Genomic DNA, 27,190 nt, shown 5'->3' with positions numbered 1-27,190 from the left:
ACTAACTTCGACACAAGTTGATATCACCTGTCGGTTTTTTAAGTGACAGGTTTTCACACGGCTCAGTGTCTGGCCCATGCAGCACCTGTAAGCCAAAGATTGACCAGTGCTTTCATAAAAGCCACCAGGGATGTTAATTGCCTGGAGGTTGTTGCAAATTTGGGAAAAGCCAGTCTGTCCCCTGCCTGTGTCACTCATCAGATGGCATCATGGACAATGACTTGGGTTCACTCACGGGGGAATGATCAGGATTAATGGCAGGCCGCGGCTGAGACTGTGGTAGGGAATTTGGAGAACTTGAGTCCAGTTGATTACCTGTTATCAGTGAAAAATGGAAACAGTCATCAAAATTATAGTTGCTGGCAATTTAAAGAAAAGCTAAGTTAGCAAGCTAGTTAAAATAAAAAAATACTGAATAGCACAAAGTTTAAGCGATAGATTAGTGTTTAACATAGGCATGTGTTCAGCATATTTTGGCGTAAGCATGGTTTGCAAGAGGATACACCCAAAAACGGAACAAGAACTTTACACAACAGTCCTCAATCCTCCACCAAGTGAAGTGTTGATATGCTCATCAACAAAACGAGATTGACGTTCCCTGGAAATATTAAACGTAACACATCTTCTTCTTTCTCCAAAGCCCAAGAATATCATTAGCTCAGAAAATTGGCCCAACCCCTGAGTGTACCAGTACTAGAATAGGTTGAAATCATTGCCCGTTGAGTCTTTAATACTAAAACGAGATCACAATCACCAGCCGTGCATGCTTTGTCGGAGAAAAATTAATAAGGAAAAATGGCAGTGGAACGAGTTGGACCCGGGGCCTTAAAAGTCTGATAACTCACGGTCTGCTTAGCCTGGTGCGTGCGTCTTTTTAGTTCCTGCTGTCGCATGTGTGTAGTCAGTCAGGTGGAAGTTTATATCAGCAGGATATTGGTGGTGTGGTAAAAGTTGTAAAGTTTGCCATTGGGCATCGCCAAAACTCATAAGGAACCTTTACTCTTTTTTTTTAGAAGATCAGAAGTTGTTTATACATAGGCCCTTTGGCATTTTAAGTTTACCGTTTAACTTATATTAAGAGTACACATAATGTGCTAGGAAGAATATTTGCCTTAACCTTTCTAATACACAGGGGCGGATCCAGAAATTTTCAAGGGGGGGGGAAATCAGAGATTTTTTAATGTCTCATTTTTGTGGACAAAGCAGAAATGCTGATGAACAGTATACAGTGGTATTGGGGCAGTTTTTTTTAATTATTTTCCCAATCTTTTCCTTTTTTCCTTTTTGTTTGGTGTCGGAGTGGTTGGGGGGAGGTTTTCACCCCCTAACCTCCCCAGATCTGTGCCTGCTTTAATATAATCCTACCCCCAACCCCATACCCACCTTTTACACACCCCTTCCCCACAATTCAGATGAATCTGGCTTGAGTCGGGGAGGGGGGATGCTGCCGTCAGTGAACATTTATCTTAGCAATGTCCCAAGCACTTTTGTTGTGAATGATCAGGTAGCTGTACGTGGCCTACAGCCATCAACCTTACACAGCGCCCTCTATTGATCTAGATCGGCCAGCCAGAAATTTCATGCATGTTTGTGTTGAAGCAAACAAGGGTAAAGAATACCCCATGTATCTTTCTGTTTTGATTTCTTTGTGCTCTCTCATCGTGATGTTTTGACGTGGAGAGTTGGTAAACCAAGTTTAAAGTTCTTTCTCATTTTTCCTCTGAAAGGGAATCAGTCATTTGGAAATTGCTTAGACAAAGTTGGCCCTATAATTGCAACAATAACAATGTCAACACAGTGCAAAATATATCCAGGGCAGTTCATCAAACTTAACCTGACGTGAATTTATTTCCTGACTTTCGTTTTTACTGTGAGGAAGTTGTTCATAGTTCCATGTTCCCAGGTCAGACAGGGTCACACCAGTGCAGCTTGCATGGTCACAATTCGCGCTAGTCCCCAGCTGGAAGGCTTTGTTGTTCAATACAGTTATGAATTCATAACTGTGCCATTTTTATTTGTCATCATTAGCCTGCTTCCCCTTGGGAAGCCTTGTTCCTCATGGGAAACTGTTAACTAAATGTCCCTGCCAAACCAGTGATATCTTTGGCAGACGTATGTCCTTGACTGCTGGCTGTATGGAATAGCAGTGTAAAAAGTTCATATGTAAGTTTAGAGAAAAATGAAATAGCTGAAGATTTCATGAATGAATGACTTTTTTAAAAGTTAGGACTAAATTCCCTGAGATACGTCTGTTTCTGAAATGGCACCGTGCTTAAACCTGTCATGTGCCCTTTCCAAACTCGAAACAGTAATGTTTGTGGAAAGCCACAGTAGAAGTAAGTCAAAACAGTTCAACCTAATCATGAGCAAGGACCTGCTTTACACAAGGAGAGAAAGCTGACTGGTTCCAAAGCTCTTGAACCATCCCAGGGAGCTTGTTTCACTTGACCTTTGATTGGGTTACAGACAAGCATTATTAATTAAGGACTTAGTCAGATGTCTGTGGATATCGATATTTAGAACCTTCTGACAGTAGAGTTTAACTTGCTAGCTGCAAAATTAAGGTACGTGTACGGTATTTTTCAAAGTTCTAAGCTTCCATGAAAAAGTTGGCTTGTTGAGAGACGTGTAAACATGTGATTGACTGAAACATTAGGGTGGACAGTCATCTTGAAAAGCAAACAGAACCTGCCTCTCCCAAGGAGAAGATTCGAACGGAGATAAAAACTAAGAAATCATCAAAAAGTGTTTTATGTAAACTGTGTCGTGTTTTCGTCGTAATGTGCACAAATTCACACCCACACTTGTGTGTATATGTCTTTTTTTTAAACACCTCAATCAAGAGGAATTCAATTACGATCAGGCCTACTGGCTAGTTGAGGTGTCTCAGGAAGCGTACTGTAATCACATTTGAGGATCCCTCAACCCATGCATGCAAAGCTGGTTGTTTGCCACGTCACCGCTCCATGTAAGTCTGCCAGGAGTGAGCCCTCTGTTGCCAACTGAATCCTGATTAGGGATTGAAGTCACACTCACAGTCGGTATCAATCTTGTTGCCGTCAGCTGGGGCTTCTTGCATGCACTGACGGCAGGAACTTAATTGTCTGAGCAGCAGTGTCTGCAGTATATTATAATTGTGTTTATGAGGATCTGTTGGATCGAAGAGCAGTTAATCAACATTGTTTATTTTGTTCCAAAATCCCACCTCTCTTGAGATGAACGTTGAGGGGCTGCGATCATTTACAATGATGTGCCGAGGGCTGTTGGCCATTAAACACGAGAGAGTGATAAATTTAAAAAAAAAAACAGAAAAATACTCATAACTTTCTCAGGTGTTTGAGATGGATATCTGATAATTTTTTTTCTTTGGCTTTCACGGTCATCTTCTGTTCATTTTCTGGTGGATTTTAGTAACTTACCATGGTGATGGGCGTTGGGTGACATTTGCTGAATTTCTGGAAAGCTGCAAGAAATTGTATGAATTTGTTAATCATTGAGAAGATGTCAGCAACACTTTGGCACCACCATATTGCACATTCCCCGTGAATTTGCATGTGAACAGTTTTAAGGGCGCTCTCTCTTGCATAATGCATGACTCGCGTGGCATTGACGTCACTGCCCCCAAAAAATCAAACAGGGAAGGAAAGCAGGCCAGTAACATAGTTCACCCTTTTGTTTCCATCCTAAGCAATGTACCCTTTGCACGTCCAGTCTGTTATCAGGAACAGATGCCTGAAGCCTACCGAAGGGAAAAAAAAAATCAGACAGGATGGATGGAGAAGGGCAGTCTTTGGTTGATTTCCTCGGAGGCAGTTTTCTTTCTTGCCCGCAGTGACTGGTCGCAAATTTGCTCAGTCCTTATTGCTTTGTGAGTTGCCAGTACCCCGATGGTAGACTGACAGGAATAATCAATGCGCAATCCCCCTCTCAATCTGTGTAGCCGACCCCCTTCCACATTGAAGCTTGGACAGGACCTCTAGAGTTAGATGAGGTAGATGGGGGAGGGAAGAACAGGGACAGTAGCAGAATGATCAATGGCAGGAAAAGGCCAAACGAAGGCGGACTTTTGTGTTTGGTCTGTTTTGGGAATGAGGTCTGAGCCGAGTGCCCTGGGCCTTTCCTTATCTTGTTTTCCAGGATATTTTCTCTTGATATTCCGGGCGTGCTGTCTCTTTTAACGATACAGAACGGCGGGTGTACATGACTTGGGAGGGATGGCTGGTATCCTCTGGCTGTGCTGGACGGCCATTGGGATCTTTTTAATTACAGTCCTCTTTCTGAGTGCTTGTTGTTGAGGCAGAGTTGACATTAAGAATCTTGATAAAAAAAGAGATTGTGATGGAGGCCCACACCTTCCGCACACAAGTTCAGGACATGCATTAACTGTACGCTCAGAACCTGCAGTTCCCAAACGAGTCAGTTCAGTTCATTAAGTGTTACATGAAGCTTTGCAAAGTGCAAGGCGATTGAAAGGCTGAGTTTTGCCAACTTACCTAATCTTGGATGGAAAAAAACAACGGAATGGAAAAAAAACTCCCAAAACTGGAAATGACTTGGAATATACTTGTGGACAGCCGTATTAATGTAATTTGGCAAGTTGATTACCTCACCGTGTTTTGATTGAAGTCAGTGTATATAAATTGCACCCTGCAATGAGAGAGGAGACTGATCGCACACCAAGAGCTATGCTCACATATGTCAGCATGAGAATGATTGTTAAGTTAGTAGTCATGAATTTTTATAAGCACAGTGTACTTTATGCTGTCTGAGAGCTTGCGAAATAGAGAAAAAATTCCCTAGCTCTGGAATTGTTTATGCTGAGAGCGAATGCAAATGCAAAAGGGTGATGCCACAGTAAATATTCATGCTGCTAATTTATAAAAGTTCAACGTATTCTGCTGTTATTTTTTTCATAAATGAAATTCACGGCCCGTCGACATTTAGGCCAATTAGCCTTTTCCAAGATGGCTTCCCTCCCATAGCACCATGCATATATGCAGTCACCAAATCAGTCTGCACTGGTTTTTCTCCAGCTGTCTTTTTCTACTCACCCTACCTCCCCCCAAATGTACCGTACCTGCCTGTAACTACTTGTTTTTCACACAAATTTGGTACACCATACTTAGGAAGTTAAAGAGCTTTGAAAAGCTGAAGTAAGTTTTTTACGTAAGAATTCAATTTGCCTGCCAGCCTTTTAGAAATAACTGTCCAAAAATCAACCTTGTTGTAACGTAATCAAGTCAAACGAGTGGAGTTTATCCTCCCCATCTACCTCATCTCATCCCCCACCCCCTCTTCTTTTCCACCCCGTTGCTTCGCCTCATCAACAGTGAGGCCAAGGCATCGGAAGTGCATTAACTCGAGACTCTAGCAGCTTGATAGATTGGCCAGGGAGACGTCAATACACTGAGTGTTTAAAGCGTGGACGGCACCGAGTCTGTCTCGTTCTCTGTCCTCTCTTCCTCTCCATCCTCCGTACGCCGGTGTCCTGCCTCAAGGTGCTGGACTGATTGTCATTGATTCCCTCTCCTTGTACGGATCGGGGTCTGAGGTCTGAATTCACCGAGGGGGAGGAAGAAATAGCCAGAGATTTTCAGCTTCGGAATTCTGCTAAGCAAATTGGTATACAGTACTAGTACCTTTTTTGAGGGGGAGGGGGTCTTAAATTGTGAAACCAAGGCACCAAAGTGGGAAAGTAATCTCAAGGAGGACAGAAACTGTCCGCGCTGATGTCTCCGTTTAATTTGCCCGGCGTTAATGTCCAGGGATAATTTTGAATGATTCTTCTCTGCTTCCAAAAGGGCCGAGATTAAAAGAGCGAGGTTTACAGTGATTCAGAAGTTTCAACATTGAAGAGAAAATATTCACCTGGGAGGGGGGTTGTGCCACAGATGATCTCTTGTTGTGAGTTGCTGCCATAGATGAAACGGGGCCTGTCAAAAGAAATTCTAGTCATCATTTTGGAGAAAACATTCTGACAGGTGATGCGAGACCCCCATCTTCCTCATGTCTCAGCATCTCCTGTTACATCTCATTCACTCTCTCTGTGCTGGCACAATCTATTTAGTCATGGCTGTATCGGATTCCATCTAATATCTTTTCCTGTCAACCCTTCCACTCTTTATTGACAAGAACAATTTTTCTGTCTTTTTTCTAAAAACAGTTGGCAAAAAAAAAATTAAATAAATAAAATACATGTTGAACTGTACAGTTTGCTCACTTTCTAAAAATTAACCAGGTAGGTTTGGCTTGTGGCCCCAAACTGCCAAATCAATACTTGACAAATGTGACCTCTACCAAACCGGTAAAAGGGTTACCTTCAATTTGTTAAGCAATGCAGTCATCAAAGAATTCATGGAGTTGCTAGTATTTTGGACCTGTTTGGTGCTCTGTATTGGCACCTGTATTAGTTTGGTGAGTTGAGGAACACAGGGCATTTATTCTGATATCATCCCAAGATATTTCCTTTCTCCTTTTCAGGTCATTCGTTTTCATATGCCTTGGCTGGAGACATTGGTGCCCCTGTATTGAGTAATGGGCTATCTGACAAATTTCCCAACCCAGACATGTATACTTTGCTTATTTTCGTGATCTTGCCGTTGAGCCTGCACGTTCTGTCTGTTGTTTGCCAAACTGTCAACTCTGAAGTCACCTTCATTGTCCACGTTCTTGTCGATGCAATCCTGTGGTCTTCGTGTGTACAGTGTACAGCAATTGTCAGGATGTTGGAAGTCTCTCTGTAAGCCACCTCGAGCAGAACCACCCCCCTCACTGATTGAAAAAGAGCCATTTTGGTTGGGAGTTTTCATTTTGTTGGTAGCAATGCGACTGTCAAGCCGGCCGTGCATTTCCTGTACTCATTCTTGAACAAGCGAAGTTTAGTTCTGACCAAAGGAGACTCCGTTACTAAGAAAAAGCTCCCTCTCTTGGTCCAGCTCAGGGCCCATTGAATAGAGTTGCATCAACCCTGTTGGAAGTGGGATTTGCTCGGACATGCACACTGTGTTTAAATTTATCATTCATGTGGATGACAGCTGTTGAGGATACACACGTATAGCCAGTGGCCAGCCATTTTTGTTGAAGAAAGTTCACAAGTATGTAAAAAGGTACCTTAGAATCATTCGCCATAAAAGTTAACACTCATTTCCTTTCTGGTCAGTGGGTGAAATCACACTGGAAATTAGGTTGCAAGAGCAGCCATTTTGGTGCTGTATTTGCTGGACAGATTTTTTAAATACAGTGTGAAGATCACAATACATGAACGAATGAATACAGCACATGATTTAATTAAAATAGGAATTCTACCGCATTTTTAATTTTCATCCAGTAATAATGGATTTCTTGTATATAGTACACCTAAACTTAGGCTTCCTTGCTCTAAAATGCCCCCTACATTCTCCCCCCCCACATATTACTGAGGGTCAATGCAATCTTGGCAAGCCTTTGGTTGCTTGCCTTCTTTAACTCACTGGCTTTCCAGCCACTCATGCAGTGGCCATCAGCTCCCCCCCAGTATTGGAAATCAATAGCGAGTCAAAAGATCAGGACTGGATGTTTACGCTGGACCATTGAACGCTGGCCTGTGGTGAAGGAAGCCTTCCCCCCCCCACCAACACGCCAGATGCACTTGAATATTTGATGGGAACGGACCGTACTGCCAATCGCCACCACTAGCATTGCACAGAGCACAGCTCCTTGCGAACCACCTGCCAGTTGAGACCCAGATTTATTGAGAGGAGACGGCGTTCAGTTTCTCCATCGGCTCTCTTCTGCCTCTGTGGCCTGGGTCTTGTGGGCTTAGAGGAAGGGGACCACCAGAGGAAAGAATCTCCCAGTGTCGCTGAACTCAACCTCATCATTGGATTCTTGATTTTTTTTTCCTGTGCACCCTGGATTAAAGTGTGGAATCTTGAGGAACTTTTGTTGCAATTCAGTACCTGTGGATAATTAAGGTAAGGAACTCGTCATGCCAAGCCACCAAATGACATGTACCCATACAGATGTCTTAGTAAATGTTGAGTGGATTAATCAAATCAAAGTGGCAATCTTCTCATTAGGTTTTTTTTTTTTTAAGTGAAAGCCATTGATCCTTCACATATTTCACAAGAAAGTCTGAATGTCTCTCGGACCTCTCATTCAAGGTCAATTTAAATTGAAATATACGTGTCTTTGCTAGATGCCAGCTTTCCCCAAGGCCATCAGGTACATGTAGATCCAACGGTGTGAGAAATTAGAACTGGAACAAAAATGGATTAGGGAAGTTGATATCGGATTTTACATAAACACAATTTGAATTAGAGCTGACACTGATAAACTGATGAGTAAAGGACATCTCCATTGACAGCCCTGTTGTCAAAAGAACTTTACTTTCCTCAACTTCATTTGAAGACTTGGGTTAATGGAAGAAGCACCGTTGGAATGGTTCTGGTCTTGATGTGTGAGAGTGATTAGAATGCCAGCCTGCTGCGAGCAGCAAGAAGGAATTACATAAAAGCTTGGATGGAAGTCATGGTGGTTAAAACAGATCCTTTGTGCATCTTGAGATTGGTAGTGGTGTGATGTCGGGTAATATACATCGCAGATTATACCCATTTAGTTTAATCTTATCTCGTTGAAAGCGTGGATGTCTTTTTTTTTAAGTGGAGGAGATTATGACATTCCAAGCATTCCCAGTCGGTCTTGGGTATCTCCTCATCCTTATCTGCCGACATCAAACTGGGGAAGAAAAGAAAAATCAATTGCCGGAGAGAAGAGACCAAGAGTAGAGGGGCCAAAAGAGATGAAGCCATATCGAGTGAGCATCACACGTCTTAAACCCTGGGATGGAAAAAAGCCCAGAACTGACAAGCCTCTATGGCATATTGTCCGGCCATTGTCGCACCATTGTCCGTGGCATTCCGGCCCGCCGGACATCCGATTGTCGTCCCTAAGCAGGTCGGCCATTGTTCGGCCTGGGCCCAACTCAGGGCTCCCTTTGTGATGACGGGCAAGCCCCTCTTTTCCTGCCCGGCTGGATGGGATCAAAGCGGGAGTAATCTGGCTGTTGAATGCAACGGTGTGGCCTTGTTTGGTTTAGACTTTATCAACACAGTAGCTGGGGACATAGAGAGACAGTGACAAGTTGTGGGAAGCCCAGTGTTTTTGTCCGCATTGTCTTGCCTCCCATGTAACTGTTCTTTAATGACACTTTTTTTTCGGGGAGTTTTCTTAAAAGTCTGGGTGTTCTCGTTGTGTGGGTTTCTTGTCAGAGGAGATGTTACTGTGACACCTTTGATAACATGTGGTACTCGGGATATATGCTGTATGGGTAAGTGACTGCTATTTGTAAAAATTCCAAGTCCAAATTTTTATTTCCCCTACTAAATAAGGGTAGTTGCTTATCTGAAGGGAGCGATTTTTTTTTAGCATCTTTTCATACAAGTAGCATTGCGGTATTTGGTGTTGTCGGACATTGTGTAACTTGTCTCAGTTTTCTACACTCACTCTGCCAGTTCTGTCAGGGGCCAATTTCATAGAGCTGCTTAAGCACAAAATTTGCTTAAGCAGGAAAAAACTTTGCTAAGTAAACAAAGGTTAGCAGCTAAAACTCCATCTGATTGTCATGCTAACCAAAAAACAGCTAAATACAATCCCAAGACAATATACATCACATGGAGTTTTGGCTGGTTACCTGATTTATCAGGCAAGGTTTTCTTGCGCTTGAGCAAATTTTGTGCTTAAGCAGCTCTATGAAATTGGCCCCTCCAGCTGTTTAAAACTTTGAAAAAAAGCTTTACTGCTGAAACCCTTTGATTGATGACGAAACGTCGATGCAGCTTAGCTCATAAATGTCCACCTGCTGAATGATACAACTCCATTGATGCTTTTTACACCACATACCAAATGCTTTTGAAGGGTTCATGTAAGAGCCTTGCATGTGAAATGAAAAAAAATATACAGGTCCAGGGTTCGAGTACTTTGTCGGGATTCGAACCCACGATTGCCAGCTTACCGTCTCAGGTAGGTATCCTAACTGCTACTGAAGACAGCTGAGCAAATGAGGACACAATTGAATTATCTTGAGCACAGCGCAGTAAGCATTCATCTCCATCATTTTATTAGAGGCACTTAATGCTGAATGCGTAAAAGCCTGCCGTGTAACCGAAAAGACATACAAAACAATGTCCAGTGAAACTGGCAAAGAGATTATGAAAGTAGCAGTTTCAATTTTTAATGAAATGAAGACAAAATTTAGTATTATGCATACTGAAAAAGTAAGCTAATCTGGCAACAAGAATTTAAAAACAAAAGATCCGTCAAAGAAATTTGAATAGAATTTAACGTGAAATAAAATGAGCTGATTGAACCTGTAGAAATGGTCATCTTGAATGAGCCTTTAATGCAAGCTTTTACCATTAGAAATGCGGACCACCTGTATCCTTTTTTTTTCTCCTTCCTTTGGAACTCACATCACTCCACATGCTGACAATTGCCAGAGAAATCTGACAGTATCTCATCCAAAGCCTTTGGAACTATATTGTATTGTGCCTTAATCGCCTCCTCCCCCCAAACCATAGCAGCGGGCTTTGCCTTCCCCCCCTCCCAGCTATAGCCAGGGGCCCCTCTGGCGTTGCTATTTGGATGGGGAAGAAGGCGCTACCATTTTTTTGTTATTGTAAACATGTCAGGACTGATCCCGCTGAGGAGACATACTACGGTCATCCTTCACAAACAGGCGGCTGAGCGCCCAAGCAGTCAGTCACTAAATTGTTTTGTACGTTCCTCCTGCGCCTGCTCGCCCCCCCTTCTTACAATCTGTCCCCTTTCTGTAGGCCTCCTCTCATTTAAAGGAATAGTAGTAAACAATTGCTGAAGATATGCTAGAAATTGCAAATGAAGTCGAATAAAGACGATGATAGTCAAACTCATACTGCAGTTTTTGGGACTTGTTTCTGGTGCATACTCGAGTATGATTCAGCAGATACTGCATCTTTTGGGGCCTCATTTTGCACCGAGGAATAATCATTGTCAAATGTAGTTTGCACCTGCTTTACAGGAATCAAGGCTAAACCCCTTTGGAATGTTATCACTGACATCTTGAGGTAGAGATTATCAGAATTCTTAAGATTACTAGGCTTTGGAGTAATTGCAGTCTCTTGTATTACAACATGATTGTGAATGTTTTGAAATATTTGCATAGTACTTTTGTACAAGAGTGCTTTACATTTGTTCTTCCATACGAAAAATAATCCTCCAATGACCAAATGCACTTGAAGCTTCAGTTGGCAGCTGGTAAACTGTTTTCACCTGAAAAACAAGTCTGGGTCATTACACGACTTAACGAGGCTCACGTGAGCCTATTGTCTTGTTGATCCTGAAAATTGAGGCCATCGCCGATACATGTGCGTGCATATTGGCAACGCTATCAAAGTTTCCACACGTGCATCTGCATCTTTTCCTGGTACAGGCTCAGGTTTGAATGACGGCGAGATTAGAGACACAGGTCATTTCTCCCCTTAAATAAACAACTCTTTGTCACAGAGTTTAAACAGCCCAGAATTTTGTTTTACAAGTGCATGTATCCGGCCAAATATTGTGTCAACAGAGGCGTTGAAAATAGTAATTTAGAGTGGTCATTAACATTCTGAAGAGGGATGTTTTCTGTAGCTTTCTGCTGTTGAATGCTTAATGTAACTATTATGTCCTTATCAGTGCCCAAACACCCCCAGCTCGCTGCTTCACCCCGTCTTATATTTTTAAGACCTGAGGCTTGGGATTTTGATCTTCTGTTCAGTACAAGGAAGAATCGTATTCTGTGATTCTGTACCAACAAGGATGGGGGGGGGCTTGGACAATAAAAATCTCTAGCTTGGGGGTAGGGTATCCCTAGGGGTAGGGTATTCCCAGGGGTAGGGTATCCCCAGGGGTAGGGTATCAGGGAGGGGTGCAGTGGACGATTCAAGCATTCTCTGTGGTTCAAGCAAGTTGGGTGTCTTGATAGTAGTTTTGGCAACTGCCGTGGATGCAGCAAGTTCTCGTGAGGAGATAATTAGCGCATGGAGACAGGAGCATTGTTTGTTGTTGTTTGACAGCAAATACTGTCACCGAAGGGGCCTGAAGTCTTTGTCTGACAAGGCGCTGTAATGACCCTGGACTGAGTGCAGAGTTGAGGCCCACTCACACTTCATGCAAAATGCAAACACGAATTACAGCTCATAAAACATTTGCAGCAGAATTTGAAGGAATAGGCATGCATTTGGACTTCGCTGATGATGGACGGTCTCCAGTACATATTCAGAAAGATACTGTCATTGTGTTTTCAGCAATGGTGTACATATAGTTATCTTACTAGTGTCTTAACTCAGGTGGGCTGTGTTTTCTGGCTGAAACTGAAATTTATAAAACATGTAACTAACATAAACCATGACAGAGAAATTATAAATTGCTTATAACATGTTTTATCGGGTTATCAAAACCAGTTTAGTTTGTTCAGAGTACTAGTGTGAAAATAAAACTGTTTGGGACCCGAAACTACCCAAAATAAATGTGTGATACATTAACAGCTTTGTCAAAGGATCCAAACAGAGCAATGTTATTTCAAATTTATACATAATGAACCCGAAACTAGCGGTGCCCCAGAAAGTTGGACATGCGAGGTTACATTGAGATGAGAGGCCTATGAGATCATCAGGAATTGAATTCCAACCAGAGGATTGTTTGCACTTGGCGATAATGGCATTCAGTCAAACAACTCGCAAGTAATTTGGGAGACCCAGCCTCATCCGACGAAAGGTATTGAGTGCGAAGTACTTCTGCTCCAAGCCCAAAAGTTCATCCCATGTGAGCTATTTTTATCCATGGTATTATTTGATGTGGCTTCCCTCCCCCCCCCAGCTGGCACGCAGAGATTGGGTCTTATCACTAGGAAGCAACCTCATTGCTTATTTGCTGACCATGGCCAGTCCAACTCTGTGAGGGTTTTCCATTACACTGGTGGTACTTGGAGTCAAGTTCATGCTGGTTTCAGCCATGGAGCAATATATTAGATTAAGCCTACTGTATTGTATTTTTATATTATTAGGCATATGATCACCACACAACTTTCTCTCTTGCTTTTGTTGTGATGAATAACTGTACATGTATTCTTTCAATGGTAGCATTGCAAAGTGATTTGCTGTCAGAGCTTAATTCAGATGATGAATTGGTGCATATTTAGTTGCAAGGATTCAGAATGGTGACAATGGCAGAACATCCAGCATATCCATGTGCCCTTGTCTGTACTTAGGTCAGAAGCACCTTGGCGTCATTCTCAAAAACCTGTCATTTAGCATGTTCAAAACTCTCATCAGAAGAAGGGCTAGAAGATGTGGAGAAGAAAGCCCAAACTTGGAGAGGGATTGGCGAGAGAGTTCTGTAACTTCCTGCTAGCTGATATTGTCCAGTCTCCTCAGACCAGTGCATACCACTAAGACTTCTTACTCTCTCTGCTCTTAAGTCCTCTTCAGAGGTTCCCATATTCATGAGACACAAGGACCAGATTCATATCTGGAGGAAGCCAATGTAGGTTAATAGGCCAAAAAATGTATGCCTTGTAACAGAAGGCGACACTGCCTAAGTGGCGAGCTCTGTTTGATGTGAGTCCCGCTCCTCATGTCATATTTATCCCCCCCCCCCACGGACGTGGCAGACCAGGGATGATGATGTGGGGAGAGAGTGGAGGGCATGGAGATATGAAAATGGAACCACTCCAGTCGGTGCCCAGTGTGCCTCCGCTTCCAGGGCCGTGTTCTTTCTCGTGTACAGGGGGAAGCCGCACATCAGCGCCGCAGCCAAGAGGATCAATAGACGTCCTGTTTATCTTCCTGGGGAATCTTCATGACAGTGTCTCTGCATCCGTGAGTCATATTGCTCAGAGGAGAAAGTAAAAATTGAAAAAAAAAAAAAAGGGCGAGAGAGAGAGATAGAAGATGGAAGATGCGTAGATGCCGTGCGTATGTTGAAGAACCGAATAAGGCGCAGGCTCACTTCAGCCGAGGGCAGTAGGAAAGCAGACCGTAAATATGTGATATAAAGTACAAGTTCATTTGACAACAGTAGATGGGAGAAGGGCAAGTGGGGAGATTTTAGGGTGATGGAAAGAAAAGATTGGAGGGAATGGTAGTTGGCCTTGAAGCCCAACTCCCTGGCTAGAAAGGTTCTGCATTCCTCTGAAGTACAATGCCTAGGAGTATAAATCAGTGGCACTTTAGAGTGTACGGTATAAACAAAATCTGGATGTGTGACTTGGTGTCATTGTAGTATTTCACATGTACATGCAATGCTGCATCTGCAGAAAATCATTTTAAAACCTTGTTTGGAATTTTTCAATTATCTTGATCAAAATTTAAGGCCAAGAGTAAAAGTCAGCAAATTAGACACCGTCACTAAAATGCTTTCACATCTCAAAAAATGTCATGAGTCTTCTAAGCGGCTCATTTGTTTGCTCAATATTGTAGCGAATGCTGAAGTTTAATTTTTGGCGAGTGCTTGAATATGCAACGGGTATTGATTTAAAAGTGTTGTTATCCCCAGGAGACAGATTGTTGACCATGCCATCACCAGTCAGTTACCTCTCCTTGCTTGTCCTGGAATTTCCCCAGGCAAACATCAGACGAGCTAGCTGAAGATGCATAGACACAACGTGATACGATTTGACTCTGCCAATTGGTGGATCTCTCCCTAAATGACAAATTTTATTGACTGAGAACAGGCCGTCACTCCAATAGTTGTGATGTGCGTCTACCCACTTTATGGTATTATTAACAGTGCTTCTGGTCATTGAATTCATAGACAATTACTCTCCAGTCGCTGGCACTTTCAGGGTTATTGCTTCATTTCCAGCATGAGGAAACTTTTATCACAGTGTGATCCTCGTTGAGAGGTGCTTCCCACTCTGCCTTGTATCATTTAAACATAAACAAATTCACGAAATCTTTTCCCTCCACACATGTTGTTTTCACAAATCTTAGATAAACATTTACCCCCATGACATTTAAGTAAATGTACTTCAGTCTTTCTTGTAGTGCCAGTGGTGTTGACATACAGTTGTACGTGCTTGAATACCATCTTGAACAATCATCAGCTCTCCAAGTTTAACTTTTCGTACACAACCTTCAATAGGGTTAATTATGATAACTGTTGTAAGAGTTTTTCATTTTGAATTACAACATCAAGAGAGTGTTCCTCAGAACATGGCAGCAAGCTGAAGTACTATTAGGTAGTAGGCACTTCAAACTTGATCCAATGTACAATCCGTAAAGTGTAGTTACTGTCTGCATGCTTCAAGTGCGAAATCTGCGCATACCAATAGTTTTCGATTATGTAAAATGTAACTTGCTACATAGCCTTCCATTTTCTGGTGTAAATGAATTTACGATTTTCTTGGATGGCAGAAGTCAGACGAATTTTCTTTACCCGCCTGTTGCGCCTGTCTGGCTGTCAGGCTTCCTACCTTGCTCGTCTGCTCCAAAAGAGCAATTCTCCACCCTGAAAATAGAATCTTTGCTGCACGGTTTGGATAGCTCACCGGCTCCACGGTTCTGTGCAAATATGTATCCACTGTCAACACAACTGGTCCCCACTGTAATAAGTTCAGCACAAATAGAAAGGCAATATTCAGCTTTAAATTAGCAAAATGCTGGATGGGTTTGTTCCTTTCGTTTTTTTATCTCTTAACCGGGCAGAGATTTTTCAACAATTGAAATCTTCCCTTATCTTCCTTGCATGTAGATGCAGAAAGTCTTAAGGAGAAGTCTTAACAGGCAAGACATTCTTAAAAATCCAGATAAAGAAAAAGATAAAATCAGTAGAAAACCAGCAGGTGTTCAGGTTGAGCTTGATCACTGATAATCAGCCACCATGTTTTCTCTCCTACAAAGATGCATCATGGCACATCTCCTTGAGTTCCAGGACAGGTTCAAGCCAGGTCGTTACACTCATCAAAGCCCCTGTCCACAGCCAGCCAAGGAGACGAGAGTTGTTGCCTCCAGGAGTTTTGGTCAATCTTTGACCGAATCCTCCACAAAAATACATATATATATATGGCTGTGCTAAGAGCTCCACAGCAAATGCAGCTCAAAAATCTCAGTTGGAGTGTGCACATGTCCTGGTAATCTTGCTCAGCACTTTCGGACACAGCCGGAAAAGTGGCAATTCTGCTCTTCTGAATTCAGCCCTGAGGCCTAAAACGGTATTCACTTAACCCCTAGGTGGCCTTTACTTTTTGTTTCTGTGAAAGGAGTTTTTGCAATATTTACAGGTGTCTTGCATTATATGTGTAGATCTGGAGTTGAGTAAAATTACTGGAAAACTAAATCCCTTAGATGTAGCGTATATTCAGCTAGTTGATCGTTGAGACTTTATAAATCCTTTGTCCATAAGCTACCCGGTCTGTTATGGTTTTAGTTATGCAAACTCTCCGGTAACTGGTACAAAATCGAAACATTAATTCTCGAATAATCTGGCATGGCTATTGAAAAATACACCTGTTCTGTCAGTATTCTGGATTGTTAACACCTCAGTGATTTGCAGCCATTGGAATTTCTCTTTGATGAGTGTTTTTCCTGCACCCTGATATCCTTTGAAGCACTTTCTAGATTTAGCTTATGAGTTCTTCCTTGTGCCCAATCCCATGAAGGCACTTGAATTTGATACTGAGGTCAGCTTGGGAAGAGGATTCTGTTTTCAATAGTTCTGTTTTGTTGTATCCCTCAAGTAGTCGGGACTGTCCTACACTCATTGACCAAACCAACATCCTTCAAGAGGTTAAATACGGTACAGAGGCAGATACATGTAGATGAAGTGTTTTTTTTTGGTCTCGGAGATGGAGCAAACCGACGCCAGTCTGTTGATCGTTGATCAAACCGCAGCGACAGATCACGTGACTGCCAGGATTGTGCTATTTCTTGCAGTACTAACTTTGGCTGTGTGTGGCTCGAGGAAATAAGTTAATTTGTTCTTTTGTCTCACTGTCAAAAAGCAGAGTTGATGAATCTACATGTAATGTGCTTGGCATCTGTGTGTTAGAAAGAGAAGCAAAACAAGGTTAGATTTGAAGTAACAAAGCAAGGGCAGTTTTTTCTAGATTCTGACTTGAATTAAAAGTGTCCATCAACTTCTTGTTTTGCTCCAACACTCTATTCTAGCAATAATGCTGACTTTCCTTCAGAGTCTGAGATTTTTCCTTTGATATTTGCTAAACAATTTTAAGCAGCCTTGAATTGGTGAATGCATGTAGTCATTTGAATTCATTTTAATATTATTTACTTACATGTAAAGTTTTAGTCATGAATTTTTAAAAAGTTAATTGTGCAGATCAGATGTTTATGGATGAGAATCTTTTTTGCTAATTTCATTTTGCACAAAATCTTCAAATACCATCACGCTTTTTGAGAAATAAGTCCTGCAGTAGCAGGAGTACGGTTATTCTCCACTAAAATGGACCAAAGATGAAAGTAAACGTGACTGAATTAAAATGAACCCTTCACACAAGTGCCAGAGATGATAACAGCACATAATCAAAGCTACTTTGACCGTGTCGGTTTCCCCATGGAGGGTCTCTGAAGGGTACTTGAGAATTCCCAGCTTTGGTTACCCTCTTCCACCTGCTCTCATTTCATCAGATACTGCGAAGTAACTCTTCCGCTCAGTAGGGTTCTCACTGGGTCAGTGCTGTTGCAGCTACATTGTAGCTATATCATTTCCTGGGCGGCTGAATTTTGGCCAAGGTTTTGCACAAGATCAGTTTCAACCAACCACCAACCACCGGAAAGCTATCATTATACTCCAAGAGGTTGCCTTGTAACCAGTTTTGCAGGTGTCAGCCTGCAAACAAGGCATTATTGACTTACAGCAGAGGTCACATCATTGCCATCTTTTAGATAGTCACCTTCCGGCTGAATTGGTAAATCAAGACTGACAGGAATCAAGATGTTTGAGGATGTGAGAGTAAAAGATCTCGAGTACATCCGAGGCTAAATTTCACAATACACCATTTGCTTAGCAGATGCATATTCATTGCAAGTGGTTTTTGGCTGGTTTTCGCTAAACAAAGTTTGCTGTTAAGCAGCTCGATGGAATCTGAGGCAAAACCTTTATATTGTAACCAACCCAGGGTAAACTTTCTGCCGACCTTGGCTCTTCATACAAATGTTTACAATGAGAAAAATGTCTATAGGTTTGTATGAAGTTCGTTTGTGTATGTGTTTCACTTGCTATCACAAAAGACAGGCAGTGTAAGAACAGATTTTGAAGTTTTTCCTGTTCCCCGCTCCATTTCAGGCTAAACATCTGTGATTTTTTTTCCAGAAGCAAGACTCTCTAGGCTTTCCTTGGTCATGTAATTATCCCTCGGGGACCCAGTATTGAGATCTGTGTCAGTCTGCAAGTCCATCAACGCCCCATGAAAACCCCAAACTGAACTTTTTATGGTTTTACCAGACCCTGCAATGGCACTTCCTCTGCAGAAGGACGCCTTGGATCTTAAGGTTCATAATACATGTCGTGGGTATTCCCGGGATGTCCATGTCCTATTGGGCCCAGTTAATGGGAATCCCAAGTTTTTATGGGGCTCTTTAATAGGAGACTACAGAGCATTAATACAGCTTCAGCGGAAGGAGACATGACAAAGATGGGTTTGACCAGTTTGTTTCCATGTTAGAGCTGGTGCACTTTTCCATCACATGATCATGAAAGTGAATGTTGCAAATGTGCTTCCTGGAAGCAGGTTTGCATAAAGCTCTCTCTAAATGACTGAGCTTAACTCTTGATTCTAGGCAGAACCAACACACTCTGCAGGAGAAGTTGATTAACATAAACCTCCGTCATGATGTCTGCTAAAAAAAAATCCAACACCAAATTGTGAGAAAAGAACCTTGCAAAATTAATGTTTTGGTGTAGTACTGTACGAGGGTGATTCCAGAAATTAGGAGGCCATTTTTTGTGTGTCCCTGTCACATCTGACATATGATTTTTGTAGGTTCAGAACCCATTTTCTGATTTCCAAGAGTGATGAATTAAGACAAATTACCTGTCAAACAAATAGTAATAGTTTGAAATCAATTCTGGTGATATTTCTATGTCAAATAACAAAGGTCAGATGTAACAGGGACACAAAAATGTCACCCTTTTGGAAAAGACCCCTAATTTCTGGAATTACATTGAAGTTAACTTGCACTATAGTGCATGTGACTGACATTTTGATAATTGTATTTTGAAAGCCAACAGAGGTAGTTGTATTTGAACGTGTGGGAAGCACCTCATCTTGGCAACTCAATGTACATGTCTTTGTTCACGAACATGCATGCCTCTTGAGATTTTGCGTGTGTATCCAAAGCACATGGGCTAATCACTGGGGCTGAACTGATGTAGGCCAGATGGAAAGATTGCGCCTCACTAGCCCAACCCCTCTTATTTATCCAAAATGCCAATCAATTCACACGGCTAAGAGTTTGCGGAACTTCTGCTTCCTGAAATGAGACAACACCCTTAGCAGTTCACAGTTACCTGGTAACAAAATCATTTCAGCTTGTACAGCCAGAGATACTCCATATCTCCAGGCACTTGCATCTACCCCCACTGCCTCTGGCTATCAGATATCACCATTTCTTGGCTTCCTTGCTCTTTCCCTCTAGCATCCCCTCCCCATCTTGAAGACAGCCCGGGATACTCCGCGCGCACCCTGACAAGGAATAGAAACCCAATACGGAGGCGAAATAAATTTCAATTTGACGAGCAATCCCCACGATTCGGCCAGCCTAATGGGTCAACATTAGGTGCCATTAGATGTGCGCTTGAGTTGTATTAACTAGGCTCTTTGCTCCGTCGCCTTTTTTTTTCCCCCAGTAAACTTCCACAAGCGATTTGTCATCATGGGTTCATGGGCCCCTCAACTCACTTACCGTGTTTGTTTCACAGGAATCTGGATCACGATCAGTGATCCGTCGTTGGTTTTCATACACCAAAACTTGCCTAATGAATGATGCGAACCAGCTGAAGGATCAGAATCGCAATCCAGATCCATGTGAAACAAACACGGCCACTACAAGCATAGAGTTTAAGCTTTATCTTGTTCCAGTGAAATCTCTGCCCATCCATTGCTTTATTCATGCTTTCAAGAATTAAAACTCTAAGCCATCCTTCGATCAAAATGAATTTTTCTTGAGTGGGGGATGAGGAAGTCATTCTCCCTTTTTTGAAATTCAAATTTCCACCGTAGCTTCCACTTATGCTACAGCCTCTGCCTTCTCACAGGCAATCAAGGGGTTCTGCAGGCAATTAAAATCATCTTCAAGGCAGACAGTGAGGCACAAGACTGAAAATTGCCGTATGCTGAATGTCACAAAAATAACCAATTTGTGCATGCCACACCGATAGTTTTTTTTCCAACGCTGCTTTCCAAACTTCCCGACAGAATCAAGTTTCTAGGCACGCCAACTGATTCCTGCCGAATTGGATCTCATTAAATTGCTTCTACATCTTAAAGTCATCACTGATGTTTGTTTCCCCTTCATACCGTGGGCATCAATAGGGATTCAATATGTGCTATACAGGGTCGGTCCAGGAATTTTCAGTCCAAGAATTTCTCAGTATGGCGCCTCGATCTGCTGAGGCCTGATGCTGGATTGAAGGAAACGAAGTGGAGACATCCAAATTGATTGAGCATGGCCGCTTGGTGCGGCATTGAGACGCGAGCTCATCTGCTCTTGTGGTATTCTGAGTGAAGGACCATTTGTGGGCATTGTTTTGCATTTTTGGTGCTTTGCTTTTTTGGTAACATGTCATGGTTTTCCTCTCATAAGTTGAACTCTTTTAAACCTTATTTAATTTTCCACGGTACAGTGAGCAACTTTTACAAGGAATATGAAGCCTTTTTCATTTTCTTCTCGAGAAATATCACTGCTGTTTACCTCTGGGAATGAGAGAAAGACAATTTATGTTGTAGAACACAATATTCTAGCCGTTCTATTGCTTAATTTTGTTTTCTTTTTAAATTTGAAGAGGAATGTCATTGATAGTTAGAAGCACATTTGTATCTTTTACATATAATTATTTGCCTCCACTGTTTAGGGAGTTTTAAACCAGAAATGAGTGTACATCAGCCATGGGCGGAAATCTCTCCTCAACCATCGGGGGACAACAATTTATACACCGAGTTTATTACATTATTCCATTGATAAAAACTCAAAAGGGAAAATCCTAGATCCATCAATCCTTTAGTATTTTGTTTTGCATGTTGTTTTGCTTAAAACATGGAGGGGCATGCGACATTGTGTCCCCTCAGACCAAATTTCTAAGGGGAGGTGTGTCTTCTCCTCCCCCCCCCCCGGATTTCCCCCCATGACATCAGCTACCGTGCATCAAACTGCAACCAAAACTTTTGCAGATCTACTTGTCCATTCATGGCAAATAAAGCTTAAAACATCTCACAAACTCCCCCCTTCAAAACAATTTGGTCTTCCACGCACAGCATGTCCGCCCCTTCTTGCGGAAAATCTCATGGACATGCATTTCCTAGGGCCTGTAACCTTTTAGCTGTTCATATTTTTTGTGCAGTAGCCTCATGCATGCATTTTCAATCATAACTGACATTTCAAGAATTTGCTCAAAGCATTCCCAGCAAGACAGGCTTGGTAAGAGCTACATCAAGAACGTGTTGACCATCACATGTAGGCTTAGGAAGCCTATTTAGACAAAAATGTGACATTCCTCGCTTGTTTTGTTCCGTCCGCTTCCTGAAGGTATTGTTCAATTAAATATTCAAGTACAAGAAAATTAGGCTCCCGAAATAAGACTACTGGGGACGTACAGGCAATAAAAAAGGGTAATTCAACTGCTTTTCTATCCGCACAGTGTGTGGCGTACCCATAGATCAGTATTATGAGTTTGTTGTGTTGAGATGCCTCTCGTTTTACAGTTGACAAAACATCTGTTCCTTACCATCCTGCTCTGTCATCATACGAAGTTATTGTGTGTCAATTAGCAATGCATCACCCAGCTTTCTCACCCACGGTTAGTGCCCCATCAAGCAGAATAGGGGAAATGGTATGGCCCAACACTTTCACAAGTTCAATGGCAAAGCGGGTGGTTCTATTTCCTCTGGAGGGTAGTAGTGGTATTTTTGCAACCTTTGCCCATTTTAGCCCATACAAAGAGGTTGTGAATTGGTTTTAATAAGGGATGTTTTCATAGCGCCTTTGAACATGACGGATGTAAAAAAGGAAGCATATACTCTGAGAAGAGCATTCAAGCATTCAGATTTTTCAATGGGGTTTGTATCCGGTTGAGATGGCACTGGCCTGTCTGGAAACACTGCTTGCTGGAAACGCACTCTCTGCAGTACTGCACCGCCGCTGCCAAAGCATGCTTGTCTCATCCATTATCAGTGGCACGGCTAAGGGCATAATGCTGTTGGAAGGCCAAATGACAGGGGCCCCGCACTCAGCACAAAAAAAGGAGGGATATTCAGATGTGGATGTGCCTGGTGAGCGTGTAAAGAGTGCAGTCCAGCATACACAGTGAAGGGAGCTTCTTGTACGTGTACATGTATGTAGCCTGCCAGGATCAAGCTTCAGGCATCACAACATTTGGAATACAAATTACTCCCGGAGAAAGCTGTGGAAAGAGGGAAAAAGGAGGAAAAGCACTGGGGAACTGAAGGGGCATGCCAGCATTTGACACATTCCAAAAAAAAAAAAAAAAAAAAGGGAAAGCTGGTCTTGGAGTGGACTGCCAGCTACAATAAACGTATCAGCACCATCCTCCGATTTCCCACCGGGTGCTGTTCGGAGATGTCTGAAGCTGAAATCTGAGGTACCTGTCTACTTCTGCCTCTGGAAATTATATCTTGGCATTTGAAGGCATCGGCAGGATAGTACACCTTGTGGCTTGGATACTATTCTTCCTTCTTGTACTGTAAATTCTTGAGCTTCATCTTTTTAAAGCGGTGAGTTTTGTCTGTTTTAATTGTTTTCTATCAACTTGTTGCTTATTTGCTCTGATGCCAGCAGCTTGTGTAGTGTCTCACTGAGCGAAATTATTCACAAGCGTTTCTTGGGCTAAAAGTTTCTTTGGCAGGGACGGTAGAGGAGACACATGCGTGTGGGTCCTGTTGCCTGCGACATTTACCAGACAACGCGGGATCTATAAAAGGAAGAGCTTGATGCACCGTTAGTGTTCAGCAAACATTGTGGAAAGAACTTGTCCCCTCAACCTCATTTAAGTACACATAAGTGCCTCAGAATAAAAAGCAGTAAGAACACAAGACAGATGAGCTGGAATGTTGACAAGCAGACAAGCAGAAATAAACAATGCACCAATATGCGAGAACCTGTGGTTATATGATCGAGAGCTCACAAGTGGGCAAGCAAATGAGCCAAAGCAAGGAAAAACAATCAAATCCACCCGTGCCGTTGCTGTAACTTTGCAAACAACAAACTGAGGAGCTAGTCAAAGCTGCCTCCGAAATCCTACGTATGCAAGAAAAGTGCATGTCTATTTGCATCAAGTGGAAACTGTTCCTGGGTGCGCACTTTTTTTTTTTTAACGATGGGAACATGTGTCATATTCATCTTCCCCCAGTCTGGAGGGAAAAGGGTCAACCAAGATTAATATCACTGTAATTTCTGCTGCTGGCTGCATATTTTCATACCCCGGCTGATGCTTTTCACATGCCTTGATCATCATCGTGCACTTTTGAGTAAACGTTGCAACAGAGTAGATTTTTGCTGGTATATGTATATATGTACAAACCACTAGCTTCTTTTATCTGTAAATATATAAATACCTCTCCCTGGGGATATCTTTAAGTCTCATTTAGTATTTGTCATGTGTATGCAGGCTCACTACCACATAATATTGAACTTGCACTTGTTCATTTGTGTTGCGTAGGCTGGCATGTAATGAAAATGGCTCATGTTACCTTTTAATATTTGCGCAAAGTGTTGAACAGTTTTCTTAGAGGACATGATTCCGAACACAGGTGAACTTACTTGGATTAATTTCTCTTTCCCCGATGTACCATTGCACAGAATTTGCTCAAGCACGCTGATAAGATAAAAATTACCAGCTCAAACTCTATGTGAGTCTCATGCTAACCAAAAGACAGGTAAATACCATTCCAAAACAAAATCTGTGAAATTGGCCTAGGTTTTCACCCACTTAGACAAGTCTAACAAGGTTTATGTCGCGTCTTTCCAATGGGCCCTCATTTCAGGTCACCCAGTGAGGTTTTCTCTGGTGTCTAAGGCTCTTTATCCGAAGTGTCAGCTTCACACTTCTCACATGATCTTTAAGTGATCCCTTGAGCCATGTGAGTTTGAAATCCTCAATGGTTGTAGCTTTTCTTTCATCTTGGCTCCAACTGACAATTAAATTTTGTTTCAAAAATCACCATTAATTCCAACAGGGTTGTCTTCACCAGTGAACATCGGTATGTTAAATACTGCCAGCGGTACCTAGTTTTGGCTCATAATTTCTGTAGACAATGTCCATTGTTTGCTTCTCTTGTACCTCCACATACTGGTCACATATGTTTGTGGGCGGAGTTGGGTTACTTGGGTAGATGGGGGGGTGTTATTTCTGTACAGCTGTGAAAAGAAGCAAGCTAAACTCCTCACCAAACTTGGACACTAGATCTTGTATGCAGCTGCATCCTCCTAGCACCCTCCTATCGCTCCTAGTATTTGTTACCAACAGCAGCTCCCTCCAATGCCGTTTCATCCTGTGTCTCAGCGTAGAGCAAGGACCCAGTGAGGCCTAGATGTCGCCGAATTTAAGTGAAGTGGGTGGTTTTTCTAGATACCAGCATTTTGTGAGTTACACTTGCTTGAAATGTTGCCGCAAACCAGGCTGAAGCTATATTGACGTCGTCAACACTAGGATTATTGTGGTTGCAATTAAAAACCATTTATGTGTATGAGCTTTGGGTTGGAGCAGACACCCCATGCAAATGTCCAATAATATTGGGACCAAATATAGACATTGAACGCTTGCACAACCGCGATCCGAAGACCCCCCCTGAAACAACATCCTGAACATTCTTTGCCCAATTTGAATGACACAGACACCCCCCGAGGCACTCAGGGAAACCGACATATGGTGGCAGGACCGTTATCATTAACTTTTAGCCATCACGGGTGATCATGCCTGTTGTGATAAGAGATAATTACCGCGAATCATATTTCTTTGTAGGCCTATATGGGTTTAGGTTTAATTACTCAACATCTGTGTGGATGGCTGGCATGGTTTAATTTGACTGGAAGTCCAGCAACAACTTAATTTATTTTTCTAGTTTACGACAACTGATATTCCAACCGCATGAGTATTAAATTCTTTTGTCCTGAAGTAAGTGCAGTCCGTTGTACAATTTTTTTTCATGTTAATGAAAGTACAAGCATATATATACTGTCCAGATGGGACAGGTGTATTTTGTATTTTGGTGCAGGCAGGGATGAGTTGTTAGCTATGGAGGAGGTCACCGCCAGGAGTAATGTTCATGGATAGTACACCGAAAGTTTGTGAAAATGCACCCTTTTGTCATGTTTTGTTCTGTTGATTTTACCCAGCAGAATATGGTGGTTATATAGTCGACCAACGTCTATCACCGATATGTTAAAATGCCTGTTGTCTTTGGTTAACATTCCCCCATAACAACTCGTTGTGAGAAAACTAGAGACCCGAATATGCAGAATATTGGAGCAGTTTCATTTACTGTCAGTGTAACAACATGCTGTTGATATTCTCCAACTACTCAAAACAGCTTCCTAATTTGGTTTCCACTCACTTTCATTTCATATTTTGGGTATTGGACTGGATAATATACACATAACCTATGACCCAATATTAACACAGACAAGGTACTTTTCTAAATTCGGTTCGTCTGTGAAAAGGGGATTAATGTTGCTGGCAAGAGGGCTAGGAAAAATACTTTCTTATCCCATGTACAGGTACATCTGTTTAAAACTTCAAAGTTACCCTGTTTTGCCGGGGGGGACACTATAAAGAACGGCTGGAATCTGAACCTCTAAACTTAAGATTTGGAGAAGGTACATGTATTGGTGAACATTGAATACTGCCATTGGTGATGACACAGCCTAAGTTCTGTCCATCCAGTGGTTTCCGGTATTCCCTCATGCCCTGTCCTCATTCTTGTTGATAGCACATCTGTCTCACATCACAGGCCCACCTTGCACCCCTGTACCCTAGCCCAGGGTCTCCCCCAGCCCAGCCCCATGGAAAAAATCAAAATGAGTAACTGTTCATGGCGGATCTTAAAGTAGTACGTAATGTCTGTCATATCGTTAGTCTCTGCATGTCTGTCTGATTTCAGCAGCTTGAAACGACTGAGAATGTTTCTGTTCCCCAAGATGAGTAATAGTCCGCTACAGCTTACTCCCTAAGTTTACAATGAATGCTCATGCTGGTACTCTGTTACATGCCTGGAGGAACTAAGCAAGTTTGGGTGAAGTGGCTTTTACCAAGCAGACACAGATTTACTTATTGGGTTTTAGCTTCAAGTGTGACATTTAAATTCTTCATCACACGCAAATACCAAGCAGAAATAACTTCTTTTTATTGGCTTTGGCCTCACACTTTCAGTAATCCCACACCTCAGAGCGAGATTTGACATGCAGCAGGTTTTTCCTGACTTTCCCTCACCTTGCACCAAATCCACAATCGAAAACAAGCAGATGTTTTCACCATACCCCACAGTAAGGCACCTCTGATGTACAAATGTCGTACTGTATGTTAAAAAAAAATGACCACGCTTCACCTGTGATATTTAAGGAAGAGGGACATAAGATCAAATGGCAGGCTCGTTGCCAAGGGGGAGAGTTTGGCTTGCTTCATTTGCCCTGATGGCTTCTCAAAAATTATCAATGATTTGCAGAGCCACAGATGAACTTAATCCTTTATGACTTGGGGCATTCACCCTTCTCAGTTTTGTTTGCTGTCTTTACTAATGCTAGCAGCGTTGTTTAGATATCACTCGTTTTTAATATCATGCTTACTTAATGTGTATTAGTTAAGTTTACTCAGTCAACAAACAACTTTCATATGGAGCATGAAAATCAAAGCAATGGTGCAGATTTCCATTTGCTGTATATTGCCACTTTTCTCAAACACCCCATTTTAAACCAAATTCTGGATCTGCCCATGAAAATGCGCTCCAAGT

At 42.2% G+C, this 27,190-nt stretch overlaps 1 protein-coding gene across 4 annotated transcripts in view; it reads left to right on the top strand.

The window, feature by feature from the left end:
• Positions 1-27,190, top strand: part of LOC110979045 (rap1 GTPase-activating protein 1-like) — a 124,690-nt gene that overhangs the window by 11,897 nt on the left and 85,603 nt on the right. Inside the window, exon 1 of one of the 4 annotated variants that reach the window (XM_087147545.1) lies at positions 22,146-22,960. The exons of the other annotated variants lie outside the window; for them this stretch is intronic. The gene's annotated coding sequence lies outside the window, so the exon portion shown is untranslated. Of the gene's footprint in view, positions 1-22,145; positions 22,961-27,190 lie in introns of those variants that run through there. 4 annotated transcript variants of the gene reach the window in all.

Source organism: Acanthaster planci, linkage group LG16 (genome assembly GCF_054643075.1).
Source record: "Acanthaster planci isolate LZ-2023a linkage group LG16, COTS_SCS, whole genome shotgun sequence".
Classification (NCBI taxonomy): Eukaryota; Metazoa; Echinodermata; class Asteroidea; order Valvatida; family Acanthasteridae; genus Acanthaster; species Acanthaster planci.
This window is presented reverse-complemented; position numbering and strand designations above follow the sequence as displayed.